We start from the raw sequence: 15,955 nt of genomic DNA, 5'->3' as shown, positions 1-15,955 counted from the left end.
TGTTATCTTGTTAAATGCCACTGACAATCTGTGGCAAGAGCATTTACAGCACACCTCATGGGAGAGGGCTTTTCTAACCACCCATCGGCACACCTCCGATGTGGCTGCGAGGCGCCGATGGATTGCCACGATACGCAGAGGTCTGCTGAAGACCCTTGTGCTTTTTAAAGGAATTAGATACGATCAAAACATCGTATCTATCCCAAAATGGTATCAATAAAACATCAGCTCAGAGAACAAAACAAACATCCCTCACACAGCCCAATCAACCGAAAACTGAAAATATTATGGCTCTCGGAATATTGTGACATGGGCAAAAAATAAAATTTCTAATTTTTTTACACAACTTAAACAAAAAATAAACAACTGTATGTTTGGTGTCACCGTAATCATACTGACCTGTAGAATCACATGGCGCTCACAGTCAGTGCGGGAAGCTGAAGGCGAGGGACGTGACCAGACACCGGAATGTGAGTATGTAGTGTTTGTTTTTTTTACATTTACAATGGTAACCAGGGTAAACATCGGGTTACTAAGCGCGGCCCTGCGCTTAGTAACCCGATATTCACCCTGGTTACCAGTGAAGACATCGCTGAGTCGGCGTCACACACGCCGATTCAGCGATGTCAGCGGGTGATCCAGCGTCGAAATAAAGTACTGGACTTTCCCCAGCGACCAACGATCTCCCAGCAGGGGCCTGATCGTTGGTCGCTGTCACACATAACGATTTCGTTAACGATATCGCTGCTACGTCACAAAAAGCAACGATATCGTTAACGATATCGTTATGTGTGACGGTACCTTAAGAATAGGGCAAGATGTGCAGCACCCGGCAGTGACCACTACATGGCTGATGGAGCTGTGCTTTTCATTTCGACATCTGCTAGTATCTGGCCACCACTGACACTGAGAATTGTTGATTGGTGGGACTGCCGGGCGTGAAATCCTCATCGATCTGATATTGCTTACCTATTTAAAGGATAGGTTATCAATATAACAGTAATGCAACCATTTAAATTTAGCAGAGTATCATCTACTTTACAGCAGTTAGTATTCTATAAATGGGATGTATACTTTGTTCAATGGTAATCCAAAAATGCACAAACCTTTTTCACATTCATTGCAAAGCAGGTGGACCTGTGTGCTCTCAAATGTCAGGGCTGATTTTCAGTTCCGGCCCAGCTCTGTTAAGTACATATGACTAATTTTTATTGCATTTTATGGATTATTATTCTAATGAATGAAATGACTAACCTCAGTCATGGAGTGCTCCAAATTGCACATGTAGTTAAACTGGAAAGTCAAGAGTAAGGAAACGCCTTAAGCTATGTAAGCGTTAACCTCGCTATTGAAAATTCTCAGAAATCCCGGAACAATTAAGGCAAGACTTATCCTGCTCTTGAACAGCTCCTAAGGTACGTATTACAGTAAGATTGCGTTCTGATTACACGATACTGCTCTTTGATGTGAACAGCAAAAAGAAATTATTGTAATTTTAGAAACAGTTATAAAAAGTTACAACAGGCAAAATAAGCAATCTAGAATTCTTACACTGAGAGGAAATAGTGAACAGATATTAAACTTGTGATGGATCAGTGACTTCACCACATAGGATTGAGAGAAGGACCCTTCCATGGAGATCCCCAGCCATACCAGATCTAAGTATCACTATCAATTGAAGTCTTCAAACAGGCTGGACAGACATCTGTCTGAGATGGTTTAGTGAATCCTGCATTGAGCAGGGGGTTGGACATGATGACCTTCGAGGTCCCTTCCAACTCTAACATTCTATGATTCTATGAACTAGTTCTTGATTACTTCAAGACTGCTGGCTCAGGATTTGTATGACACAGACTGCAATAAGACTGCCAGTACAGACAGTACATTGCTATTCTTCTTCATCAAAACTAGCCATATCAGGAGTCCATTGGGTAAAGGAGCCCATTCCAACCTCCAAAGTAGGTGGAATTGTACATGATGAACTATTGGACTCCAAAGAGCCCATATTTCGTTCCTCTCCTGTCTGTGTCCACCAGTGAGCCATATAATATAAAGCAGATGGACAGAGGGAAGTTGGACTGTGTGGCATCATCTAGCAAACTCTGCCTCCTGCCAACATTGCCAAAACAGAAAGTAAGTGGCTCCTCTGCGGCACTCCTCTCAATAGATAGTGAGTGGTATCACTGCTTTGCTCCATTTACCTGAAAAGAGCTGAAACACAGAATGGAGAGAATAAAACATTATTCTCATTTAATTAGGTCATATATTGCATCGCTTGTAAGTGGGATTTCTTAGAGGCTGTCCAGTTATGTCAATCAAATGTAACAATATGATGCCACATTATTTAACTTTTAATGCACTTTGTTTCAGTAACTTAAAACTTGTGTTTGAGGCTACAGTCCCGCGTATCGTTCAAGCAAAGTGAATGTGATTTTATGAAAACTGATACCTACTGTGCACTTATAGTAACTGCAATACGGAGCATGTTTTACCTACAGGCTTCAATGTGGAGTCTGTAACAAAACACAAGTAAAAAACATAATTGCACTTTTAAGTGTGGAATCCCTGCATTTCTTCACAAAAAAAGCCACACCAAAAACGCTTTTACAAAAAAGGGAAAAATGCAGCAAAAAAGCATTAAGTGAAGTCAGATCTGAGTTGGAAGGTAGGTGATATGAGTCTGTTTTTTTAAATTCTATCCCGTTCCTCCATATTTTATAACATCTCTCTTTACTGACTTGGGTGGAGGCTATGAGTTCCTCCATTCTACTAGGAGGGGACATTTTGGAAAAGCATCCTTCATGGGTGGGAGAATTACTACGTTTCCAGTGATGGGGAATGATGTTTTTTGCTGCCTGAATCAAGTAACTTTCAAGTGATTTTTTATATTTGGGAATGTTTAACTGAATGAAAAAGCAGTAAGGCATATTGTTGACTGCTATATAGTTATACATATTCCTGGCCAAGGCCCGTCTAGTGGGAGTGGTCTTAGTCTATACACTTGTACAAGTGTATGGAAGCGAGGCTGCGCCCACTGGCCGGGAGAATGTATAACACACAAATATCCTCCAGTCCCGAGTCAGAAACCGGCGAATCCCCCGCAGCACACAATGCATGCGCTGGGAGGATTCATAAGTCTGCAGTCACACAGAGTGACTTTAGACTTATTGATTTGGACTGGACAACCCCTTTAAGCCCTTACACTTAACCAAAGGATGACATAGATACCAATCAACAATATGCCAGAAGCCTCACTGCTATTTTTTATTGATTTGGACCGGACAACCCCTTTAAAGGGACACTGTCACCTGAATTTGGAGGGAACAATCTTCAGCCATGGAGGCGGGGTTTTTGGGTGTTTGATTCACCCTTTCCTTACCTGCTGGCTGCATGCTGGCTGCAATATTGGATTGAAGTTCATTCTCTGTCCTCCATAGTACACGCCTGCGCAAGGCAAGATTGCAGGCATGTACTACGGAGGACAGAGAATGAACTTCAATCCAATATTGCAGCCAGCATGCAGCCAGCGGGTAAGGAAAGGGTGAATCAAACACCCAAAACCCCCGCCTCCATGGCTGAAGATTGTTCCCTCCAAATTCAGGTGACAGTGTCCCTTTAAGCCCAAAATTGCTGTGCTGGTGGGCAGCACCACCGTATTTGAGTCATTTGCCCCTCTGTCCTCCTACGCTTCCAACATTGGGATACCAACGATGTAATAAAGACGTCTCTTGGGCTTTGTTCGCAATTGAGGCTTTATAGAGAAGCGTAAATCGCTTATACCATTGTGATTCGTCAAGTGATTTGTCAAGTTTTTTTCCCAGGTGAAGGGGGAGGATATCCTGTTGATGCTTGGTTGATGAGATATCCAAAAAGCAAGAGTATGGAGTGTGTGGGAGGGGAGGACAACACACATTGGCTTTCAAAATCTGAAAGGTCTCCATGTAAATGTATGTCTTTCTTAACATAGAAAAAAAAAGTGTTAAAAGTGCATATGATCAAACTAGATGGTGACCCGATTCTAACGCATCGGGTATTCTAGAATATGTGTGTAGTTTATTTATGAAGATTTTAGAATAATACATTGAATACACAGGATTCGGCGGCCGCGACCAATTAGCGAAGCGTGGTTCAAATCCCGCGCCAATTCGCGGCCGGACTGCCCCTGACGCTGATTGTTCGCGGCCGGCCACATAGTATATAGCACAGCCACGTAGTATATAACAACCCACGTAGTAAATAGCACAGCCACGTAGTATACTGCACAGCCATGTTGTTATGCCGGAGGCAACGGGTACAAGGAGTGGACCCACTGGACCGTGGAACCGAACCTCCCCTGAGCGAGCACTCCAGAGTGGGACCAACCCCTATACAGGGACTGTTAGGAGGCAAGCACAGGGACCTCAAGAACCACGGAGGCCAGGATCAGGGATCGGCTCAAAGAAAAGGCAAAAGGGAGAACTGAGGAGAAGTACAAAGAGGAAAGGAACGGAGGGAAAACCTGGGAGAGAAGGAATGGGAGCTGAGGACTAGGAGAGCCAGAAACCTGAGGGAAGATACAGAAGAGGAGATGAGAACCGGACTGAGGAATGGAGGATATATTAAGAAAAAAGGAGCGCACTCAGCTATCTTAGGTTGGTGCTGGCTGTACTTGGGAAAAACCCAACCACAAGTCCAATATAGAAAAATCAGCCGCACTCTTATGGTATATCTTTGCAAAAATGTGATGTATTTATTCACATGTGTTGAGACAAAATTTTCATATATATACACACACACAGCAGGGAGTATAAACGAAGTAGTAACGTTTCGACCCTGCCTCGGGTCTTTCTCAAACTGCGTTTTCTAGATAGTGTGAAAAATAAGAAGTGTGGTCCCTTTAAGGGCTCCTATTGTTGTGGTGTCAGGTCTTCCTGCTTCTGTGGACGCCCACAGAAGCAGGAAGACCTGACACCACAACAATAGGAGCCCTTAAAGGGACCACACTTCTTATTTTTCACACTATCTAGAAAACGCAGTTTGAGAAAGACCCGAGGCAGGGTCGAAACGTTACTACTTCGTTTATACTCCCTGCTGGGTGTGTATATATATGAAAATTTTGTCTCAACACTTGAGGAATGGAGGACACTGGAACGGAGGAACACAGGAGCAGGAACTGAAATAGAGAAAAGAAGAACAGGGGTTAAACAGCACATGTCTGGAGAAGCACAGGAAAACCATGCGACCTAACTATGGCAAAGAAACACGATAATCAGGCGCCTCCACTAAGGAAGGAGGGCCTGAAATACCTGATGCCAGACACCAATAGGCCAGGAAGTACTGCCAGGTCAGGTCACGCAGGAAGAGAAGAGAGGGGGAGATCCTACTGCGCCTGCACAACCCACAGGAGCGCGCAACTGAGTGAAGAGAGGACGAGCGCCGGGATGTCAGCACCGAGCCCCGGAGTGAAGAGGACGCAGCGGGGAGAGCAAGCGACCCGGACCCGGTGGCAGCAGGCGGAGCGTCAGGAACCGAGGTAACAGTACCCCTTCTCTTACACCCCCTCCCTCTGTTCTTAGATAAGAACTTCTTAAGAATGTGAGAAACATTAATGTTCTCCCTGGGTTCCCAAGACCTCTCCTCAGGACCGAAGCCCTTCCAATCAACCAAAAAGAATGTCTTGCCCCTGACTCTTTTGGATGCTAAGATATCCTCCACCTCAAAAACGTTATCTGCAGAGACTGGAGGAGGAGAAGAACAAGGAACGGAATGAAAACGATTAAGAATGACCAGCTTTAGGAGAGAGACGTGGAAGACATTAGGAATACGGAGCGAGACAGGCAACCTGAGCTTGTAGGCAACATTGTTGATGCGCCGGAGGACTTCAAAAGGACCAATATAACGAGGTCCAAGTTTGTAAGAAGGAATCTTCAATCTAATGTATTTTGAAGACAGCCAAACCTTTTCGCCTGGAAGAAAAGATGGAGCATCCAAGCGCTTCTTGTCAGCATGTCTCTTCATGCATTCACACGTCCTCTCCAAGGCTTCCTTAGTCTCCAGCCAGATCTTGGAGAATTCCATAGTCATGGAGTCTGCTGCAGGAACACCGGTGGTAGCTGAGATGGGCAAAGGAACCCTGAGATGCATGCCAAAGACCACAAAAAATGGAGACTTGCCTGAAGACTTGCTAGGGTGGTTATTATAGGCGAACTCAGCCCAAGGAAGAAGACTTGACCAATTATCGTGATGTGCATTAGAGAAATGGCGAAGATAGGACGCCAACACCTGATTGACACGTTCCACTTGACCGTTGGTTTGAGGGTGCTATGCGGAGGAAAAATCCAACTTGACCTCCAGAAGTCTGCACAGAGCCCTCCAGAATCGAGAAGTAAACTGCACACCTCGATCTGACACCATGTGTGAGGGGAATCCATGAAGTCGGAAAACATGCTGGACAAAGACTTTAGCCAATTCTTGAGCAGAAGGTAGTTGCGGTAACGGAACAAAGTGTGCCATCTTGGAGAAGCGGTCTACTACTACCAGGATGGTAGTGAAACCGGAAGAACAAGGCAAATCCGTGATGAAATCCAAGGCAATGTGTTGCCAAGGAGTAGAGGGAACAGGTAAAGGAGGCAAGAGTCCAGAAGGTAATCGTCTGGGAACTTTGACATTGGTGCAAGAGGGGCAGGAAGCAGAGAAGTCAACCACATCTTGGCGGAGAGAGGGCCACCAATAAAACCGAGAGATGAGTTCCAAAGTCTTTTTTACCCCTACATGACCAGAGATTTTGGAGGAGTGACCCCACCGCAACACTTGAGTCCTTTTGGTCTCAGGAACAAAGGTCTTGCCAGGCGGTGGAGTAATCAACCTCATGGGAGCCACAGAGATGACCTTGACCAGATCAATGATGTGAGAGAGATCCTCCTCAAAGTCTTGAGGTTGAAGGTTGAAGGGACCGAGATAAGGCGTCTGCTTTGACGTTCATCAGACCAGGACGAAAATGTAATTCAAAATCAAAGCGAGCAAAGAATAGAGACAACCTGACCTGTCGGGGATTGAGCCTCCGGGCTGACTGGATGTAGGCCAGATTCTTATGGTCAGTGAAAATGATAAATGGATGAACAGCTCCCTCCAGCAAATGGCGCCACTCCTCAAGGGCCATCTTGATGGCTAGCAACTCTCTATCCCCAAAAGAATAGTTGCACTCCACAGGAGAGAAGACCTTAGAAAAGAACCCGCAGGAAACCAAACGACCGGAAGAGGACATTTGAGATAACACTGCGCCAGCTCCGGTGGAAGAAGCATCCACTTCCAGGATGAACGACTTCACCAGCAAAACTGAAGGAAGGGGTATTTGTTAGTCCTCAGATCAGAGAACTTATGAGAGATGATGTGTTTGAAGGAACTCTAAATGATAAGGAATTGAGATCTTGGAAAACCTTCAAGTGGATCTGTGAAAACTTCTAAGAAAAAAAAAAATCTCCAGAATATGTTGAAGGTGTTGAGGAACTGTTAGGCCGGCGTCACACTCGGCGTAAGACAATACGGTCCGTATATTACGGCCGTAATACGCAGAAAAGTCCCCAAAATAGTGGTCCGTAGCTCCTCTGTAGGCAGGGTGTGTGTTGTGAATTCTGTTGTCGAACTCCCTCCTGTGGTCGTGAATGGTACTTCGGCGAGTTCTGTCCATGGACTCCCTCTGGTGGCTGTGAGTGAAGCTGCTGCTTCTGAGGTTCCTTACACAGGTGACGTGGTTTATCCTTTGGTTGGCTGCTCTATTTAACTCCACTCAGATCGTTACTCCATGCCAGCTGTCAATGTCCCTGCATTGGTTCAGTTCGCTCTTGGATCTTTCTGGTGACCTGTCTTCTCCAGCAGAAGCTAAGTTCCTGATAGTTATTATTTGTTCATTGTTTCCTTGTCCAGCTGGTTATCATGATTTTGTCTTGCTAGCTGGAAGCTCTGGGATGCAGAGTGGCATCTCCGCACCGTTAGTCGGTGCGGAGGTCTTTTTGCACACTCTGCGTGGTCTTTTGTAGTTTTTTGTGCTGACCGCACAGATACCTTTCCTATCCTCTGTCTGTTTAGTAAGTCTGGCCTCCCTTTGCTGAAACCTGTTTCATTTCTGCGTTTGTGACTTTCATCTTTACTGACAGTCAATATATGTGGGGGGCTGCCTTTTCCTTTGGGGAATTTCTCTGAGACAAGGTAGGCTTTATTTTCTATCTCTAGGGCTAGCTAGCTCTTAGGCTGTGAAGAGGCGTCTAGGGAGAGTCAGGTACGCTCCACGGCTATTTCTAGTTGTTGTGATAGGATTAGGGCCTGCGGTCAGCAGAGCTCCCACATCCCAGAGCTTGTCCTGTGTGAGTTTAACTATCAGGTCGTGCCGGGTGCTCCTAACCACCAGGTCATAACAGGTGTGTCAGCGTATTTTGCGCATGGCATCCTCCGTATGTAATCCGTATGGCATCCGTACTGCGTGTTTTTCTCGCAGGCTTGCAAAACCGACATACGGATATACAAGGGATCCATGTGTAAAAAAAAACATATATACTGTCTATATAAATATATATGTCAGTAGACACATATATGTATATATATTAATATTTCATACAGCGCGAGATAGCTTTAAAGCCGGTAATTCAATTGCCGGCTTTTGCTATCTCCTTCCTAAACCCGACATGATATGAGATATGGTTTACATACAGTAAACCATCTCATATCCCCATTTTTTTTTGCATATTCCACACTACTAATGTTAGTAGTGTGTATATGCAAAATTTGGCCGTTCTACCTATTAAATTAAAGGGTTAAATGGCGGAAAAAATTGGCGTGGGCTCCAGAGTAGTAAAGCCAGTGACTGAGGGCAGATATTAATAGCCTGGAGAGGGTCCATGGTTATTGCCCCCCCCCCACCTGGCTAAAAACATCTGCCCCCAGCCACCCCAGAAAAGGTACATCTGGAAGATGCGCCTATTCTGGCACTTGGCCACTCTCTTCCCATTCCCGTGTAGCGGAGGAATATGGGGTAATGAAGGGTTAATGCCACCTTGCTATTGTAAGCAATGTATCCATTATTAATCCAATAGTAGTAAAGGGTTAAAAAAACACAAACACATTATTAAAAAGTATTTTAATGAAATAAACACAAAGGTTGTTGTAATATTTTATTCTACGCTCAATCCATCTGAAGACCCTCGCTCTGTAACAAAGAAAAAATAATATACCAACAATATACATACCTTCCGTAGATCTGTAATGTCCCACGATGTAAATCCATCTGAAGGGGTTAAAATATTTTACAGCCAGGAGCTCTGCTAATGCAGCGGTGCTCATGGCTGCAAAACCCCGGGGAATGAAGGTAACGTAGGTCAATGACTTTTATTTACCTTCATTTGCGGTGAGGCGCCCTCTGCTGGTTGTCCCTCGAGGGTGGGAACTTTCCTAGAAAGCTCCCAGGCTCGAGTTCATATGAGGACACTACTAACATTAGTAGTGTGGAATATGCAAAAAAAATGGGGATATGAGATGGTTTACTGTATGTAAACCATGTCTCATATCATGTCGGGTTTAGGAAGAAGATAGCAAAAGCCGGCAATTGAATTACCGGCTTTAAAGCTATCTAGCGCTGTATGATATAATAATATATATACATATATGTGTCTCACTGACATATATATATATATATATATATATATATATATATACCTATTCTATGTGTACACATTTATTCTACCTATTCTACTGTAAGCTGTCAGTGTGATTTTAATGTACACCGCACTGAATTACTGGTTTTTCTCTCTAACACCGCTGCGTATTTCTCGCAAGTCACACTGCTGGTCCGTGTGTAATCCGTATTTTTCTGGCTTCCATAGACTTTCATTGGCGATTTTTTTTGCGCAATACGGTGACAAACGCAGCATGCTTCAATTTTCTACGGCCGTAGAAAGCCATATAACACAGATCAGTAAAATACAGCAGATAGGAGCAGGGGCATAGAGAATAATTGGGCCGTGTGTAATGCGTGTTTTACGGACGTATTTTATGCGCTCATACGTCTGTAAAACTCGCTAGTGTGACGCCGGCCTTAAACGCATACCAGTGTCTTGGATGTCGCATGTCTCTGAAAATGCACTTTTTGCATTAACATTTAGATTTTTTCCCTCAAAATCTTATGGATGTAAGCGATGAACAAGGCGAGCGGTTTCACCAGGACATTAAAGTAATAGAACACCGCTACCAGGGTTTTTGGAATGACTCAATGATAGCAGATTACTGTTGGATGTTATATAGGGACAACCATAACAACGGCAGTCTAATGTCAAGCACTTTTAATTTCTGCTCTTATTTTGATTTCTATTTTGCATGTGAAATTAATTTAGTTCAATAAAAACTGTATTGTAAGGTGAAGCATTTTTTTCTGATATGTAAAGTACTGCTTTCTTAAAGTCGCCATTTCCTATACCTTATAATAATGATGCGGCTCCATGGAAACTATACATGCTACAGAAAAACTATATACATTTTTAAAATCAAGACAAAAAGATGATTCAGAAAAGTATAAAGTCACCTGAAATCACTACAAAAAATATTATTTGTAGACCTGTGCTATTTAATGAAAGAAAGTCAGATATACTGTCACGATAGGACTGGCGACCAGGGGCACCTGTGCTGGCCCTAGGGATACTTCAGATGGCAAGGATGCCGGCGCCTCCGCCCTTGCCCTGTCTCCTAGCTGCAGCCCTGCGTCTGTCCCCTTCCCCCACCCAGGGAAGAGAGGCGCTATCGTGAACCACAGTACACCAACCCGACAGACAAGGGAACAAAGACCAGGGTGTGAAGGATGGGGGAAGAAAATAAGGCAGGTAAGGATGAGGAATTTCCAAGCATACAAACCAAGCAACTGTCGCACAATAAACTCCTCCAGCTCTCCAAACACCAATTCCTCACTCTCTAGATCTAGCAATCAGCAAGTGCTAACTCTGACAAGGACCTGGCCAGAAGGCCTAGGAGAGATAAGAGAGAGAAGTGGCTAACCGAGCATGGCTGAATGCAGGTATTTTCACATGGCCGATTAACCCCTGTCCTGCTGAAAGAAAACAAACACATTTAATTAACCAGAGAAGTGCTTCTTCTCAGCCGCAAAGCAGGAGCCATCAGACACTGCAGTCTTCTGGCACTGCTCTGTCGTGGAAACCCTGTGACAGTACCCCCTTTTACGAGGGACCTCCGGAACCTCAGGGCCTGGTTTATCTGGGTGTGCTGTTGTGAATTCTGTGGCCAAGCTCCCTCCTGTGGTCGTGAGTGGTACTGCGGCTGGTTCTGTCTATAAGCTTCCTTTGGTGGATGAGAGTGGTACTGCGGCTTTTGAGTTTCCTTCCTCAGGTGATGAGGTTAAGTCGTTAGGTGCTGCTCTATTTAACTCCACCTGGTGCTTTGATCCTGGCCTCCAGTCAATGTTCTAGTATTGGTCTTGCTTTCTCCTGGATCGTTCCTGTGGCCTCTCTATCCTGCATATGCTAAGTTCTGCTTGTGTTATTTTTGTTTGCTATTTTTTCTGTCCAGCTTGCTATATTGGTTTTTCTTGCTTGCTGGAAGCTCTGAGACGCAGAGGGAGCACCTCCGTACCGTTAGTTGGTGCGGAGGGTCTTTTTGCCCCTCTGCGTGGTTGTTTGTAGGTTTTTGTGTTGACCGCAAAGCTATCTTTCCTATCCTCGGTCTATTCAGTAAGTCGGGCCTCACTTTGCTAAATCTATTTCATCTCTGTGTTTGTATTTCATCTTAACTCACAGTCATTATATGTGGGGGGCTGCCTTTTCCTTTGGGGAATTTCTCTGAGGCAAGGTAGGCTTATTTTTCTATCTTCAGGGCTAGTTAGTTTCTCAGGCTGTGCCGAGTTGCATAGGGAGCGTTAGGCACAATCCACGGCTACCTCTAGTGTGGTGTGTTAGGATTAGGGATTGCGGTCAGCAGAGTTTCCACGTCTCAGAGCTTGTCCAATGTTTTTGGTAAATGTCAGGTCACCTTGTGTGCTCTGAACTTCAAGGTCCATTGTGGTTCTGAATTACCTGATCATAACAGTACTGGAGGCCCAAAGTACTAATGCTTCTCAATAGAGGGAAAAGAGAAGTTCTGAGACCATTTTTTTTTCTTTGCATTGTGTTCTGTCTTTCTTTTCCCCTATACATCAGGGTGGTTCAGAACACAGGTGTGGACATGGACATTCAGGGTCTGTCCTCTTTGATGGATAATCTCACTATAAGAGTACAGAACATTCAAGATTTAGTGGTTCAGAATCCTATGTTAGAACCTAAAATTCCTATTCCTGAGTTATTTTCTGGAGATAGAGCTAAATGTTTGAATTTTAAAAATAATTGTAAACTGTTTCTGGCTTTGAAACCCCGCTCCTCTGGTGACCCAGTTCAACAAGTTAAAATCATTATTTCTTTATTACGTGGCGACCCTCAAGACTGGGCATTTTCCCTTGTGCCAGGAGATCCTGCATTATGTAATATTGATGCGTTTTTTCTGGCGCTCGGATTGCTGTACGACGAACCTAATTCAGTGGATCAGGCAGAGAAAAATTTGCTGGCTCTGTGTCAGGGTCAGGATGAGATAGAGATTTATTGTCAGAAGTTTAGAAAGTGGTCCGTGCTCACTCAATGGAATGAATGTGCGCTGGCAGCTATTTTCAGAAAGGGTCTCTCTGAAGCCCTTAAGGATGTCATGGTGGGATTTCATATGCCTGCTGGTCTGAATGAGTGTATGTCTTTGGCCATTCAGATCGGTCGACGCTTGCGCGAGCGTAAATCTGTGCACCATTTGGCGGTATTATCTGAGCATAAACCTGAGCCTATGCAGTGCGATAGGACTTTGACCAGAGCTGAAAGGCAAGAACACAGACGTCAGAATGGGCTGTGTTTCTACTGTGGTGATTCCACTCATGCTATCTCTGATTGTCCTAAGCGCACTAAGCGGTTCGCTAGGTCTGCCGCCATTGGTACGGTACAGTCGAAATTTCTTTTGTCCGTTACTTTGATCTGCTCTTTGTCTTCCTATTCTGTCATGGCATTTGTGGATTCAGGTGCTGCCCTGAATTTGATGGACTTGGAGTATGCTAGGCGCTGTGGGTTTGTCTTGGAGCCCTTGCAGTGTCCTATTCCATTGAGAGGAATTGATGCTACGCCTTTGGCCAAGAATAAGCCTCAGTATTGGACCCAGCTGACCATGTGCATGGCTCCTGCGCACCAGGAGGATATTCGCTTTCTGGTGTTGCATAATCTGCATGATGTGGTCGTGTTGGGGTTGCCATGGCTACAAGTCCATAACCCAGTATTAGATTGGAAATCAATGTCTGTATCCAGCTGGGGTTGTCAGGGGGTACATGGTGATGTTCCATTTCTGTCTATCTCATCATCCACACCTTCTGAGGTCCCAGAGTTCTTGTCTGATTACCGGGATGTATTCGATGAGCCCAAGTCCGATGCCCTACCTCCGCATAAGGATTGTGATTGTGCTATCGATTTGATTCCTGGTAGTAAATTTCCTAAGGGTCGACTGTTTAATTTATCTGTACCTGAGCACGCCACTATGCGGAGTTACGTGAAGGAGTCTTTGGAGAAGGGTCATATTCGCCCGTCATCGTCGCCATTGGGAGCGGGTTTCTTTTTTGTGGCCAAGAAGGATGGTTCGCTGAGACCTTGTATTGATTACCGCCTTCTAAATAAAATTACGGTCAAATTTCAGTACCCCTTGCCGCTGCTGTCTGATTTGTTTGCTCGGATTAAGGGGGCTAGTTGGTTCACCAAGATAGATCTTCGTGGTGCGTATAATCTTGTGCGTATCAAACGGGGCGATGAATGGAAAACAGCATTTAATACGCCCGAAGGCCATTTTGAGTACCTGGTTATGCCATTTGGACTTTCTAATGCCCCATCAGTGTTTCAGTACTCTATGCATCACATCTTCCGAGAGTACCTGGATAAATTCCTGATTGTATACTTGGATGATATTTTGGTCTTCTCGGATGATTGGGAGTCTCATGTGAAGCAGGTCAGAATGGTGTTCCAGGTCCTGCGTGCTAATTCCTTGTTTGTGAAGGGGTCAAAGTGTCTCTTTGGTGTTCAGAAGATTTCATTTTTGGGGTTCATTTTTTCTCCTTCTACTATCGAGATGGACCCTGTTAAAGTTCAGGCCATTTATGATTGGACTCAGCCAACATCTCTGAAGAGTCTGCAGAAGTTCCTGGGCTTTGCTAATTTTTATCGTCGCTTCATCGCTAATTTTTCTAGCATTGCTAAACCGTTGACTGATTTAACCAAGAAGGGTGCTGATGTGGTCAATTGGTCTTCTGCTGCTGTGGAAGCTTTTCAGGAGTTGAAGCGTCGTTTTTCTTCTGCCCCTGTGTTGTGCCAACCAGATGTTTCGCTTCCGTTCCAGGTCGAGGTTGATGCTTCCGAAATTGGAGCAGGGGCTGTTTTGTCGCAGAGAAGTTCTGATTGCTCGGTGATGAAACCATGCGCCTTCTTTTCCAGGATATTTTCGCCTGCTGAGCGAAATTATGATGTTGGCAATCGAGAGTTGCTAGCCATGAAGTGGGCATTCGAGGAGTGGCGTCATTGGCTTGAAGGAGCTAAGCATCGCGTGGTGGTCTTGACTGATCAAAAAAACTTGACTTATCTCGAGTCTGCCAAACGGTTGAATCCTAGACAGGCTCGTTGGTCGCTGTTTTTCTCCCGTTTTGACTTTGTGGTTTCGTACCTTCCGGGCTCTAAAAATGTGAAGGCGGATGCCCTGTCTAGGAGTTTTGTGCCCGATTCTCCGGGTTTGTCTGAGCCGGCGGGTATTCTCAAAGAGGGGGTAATTTTGTCTGCCATCTCCCCTGATTTGCGGCGGGTGCTGCAAAAATTTCAGGCTAATAAACCTGACCGTTGCCCAGCGGAGAAACTGTTTGTCCCTGATAGGTGGACGAATAAAGTTATCTCTGAGGTTCATTGTTCGGTGTTGGCTGGTCATCCTGGAATCTTTGGTACCAGAGATTTGGTGGCTAGATCCTTTTGGTGGCCGTCTCTGTCGCGGGATGTGCGTTCTTTTGTGCAGTCCTGTGGGATTTGTGCTCGGGCTAAGTCCTGCTGTTCTCGTGCTAGTGGGTTGCTTTTGCCCTTGCCGGTCCCGAAGAGGCCTTGGACGCATATCTCTATGGATTTTATTTCGGATCTCCCCGTCTCTCAAAGAATGTCGGTCATTTGGGTGGTTTGTGATCGCTTCTCTAAGATGGTCCATTTGGTGCCCTTGTCTAAATTGCCTTCCTCCTCTGATTTGGTGCCATTGTTTTTTCAGCATGTGGTTCGTTTACATGGCATTCCAGAGAACATCGTTTCTGACAGAGGTTCCCAGTTTGTTTCGAGGTTTTGGCGAGCCTTTTGTGCTAGGATGGACATTGATTTGTCTTTTTCCTCGGCTTTCCATCCTTAGACTAATGGCCAGACTGAACGAACCAATCAGACCTTGAAAACATATCTGAGATGTTTTGTTTCTGCTGATCAGGATGATTGGGTGTCCTTTTTGCCTTTGGCTGAGTTCGCCCTTAATAATCGGGCCAGCTCGGCTACTTTGGTTTCGCCGTTTTTCTGCAATTCTGGGTTCCACCCTCGTTTCTCTTCAGGGCAGGTTGAGTCTTCGGACTGTCCTGGTGTGGATACTGTGGTGGATAGGTTGCAGCAGATTTGGACTCATGTAGTGGACAATCTGACTTTGTCCCAGGAGAAGGCTCAACGTTTTGCTAACCGCAGGCGCTGTGTGGGTCCCCGACTTCGTGTTGGGGATTTGGTTTGGTTGTCATCTCGTTATATTCCTATGAAGGTTTCCTCTCCTAAATTTAAGCCTCGTTTCATTGGTCCATATAGGATTTCTGAGGTTCTTAATCCTGTTTCTTTTCGTTTGACTCTTCCGGCTTCTTTTTCCATCCATAACGTGTTCC

At 45.0% G+C, this 15,955-nt stretch overlaps 1 protein-coding gene across 1 annotated transcript in view; it reads left to right on the top strand.

The window, feature by feature from the left end:
- The first annotated feature begins 1,372 nt into the window (after window positions 1-1,372).
- SMAGP (small cell adhesion glycoprotein) overlaps window positions 1,373-15,955 on the top strand; it is a 102,918-nt gene continuing 88,335 nt past the window's right edge. The window contains exon 1 of the mRNA XM_069758628.1: window positions 1,373-1,415. The gene's annotated coding sequence lies outside the window, so the exon portion shown is untranslated. The remainder of the gene's footprint in view (window positions 1,416-15,955) is intronic.

Source organism: Ranitomeya imitator, chromosome 3 (assembly GCF_032444005.1).
Source record: "Ranitomeya imitator isolate aRanImi1 chromosome 3, aRanImi1.pri, whole genome shotgun sequence".
In the NCBI taxonomy this organism is placed as follows: Eukaryota; Metazoa; Chordata; class Amphibia; order Anura; family Dendrobatidae; genus Ranitomeya; species Ranitomeya imitator.
Note: the sequence above shows the minus strand (reverse complement) of the source record. Positions and strands in the feature narration are given on the sequence as shown.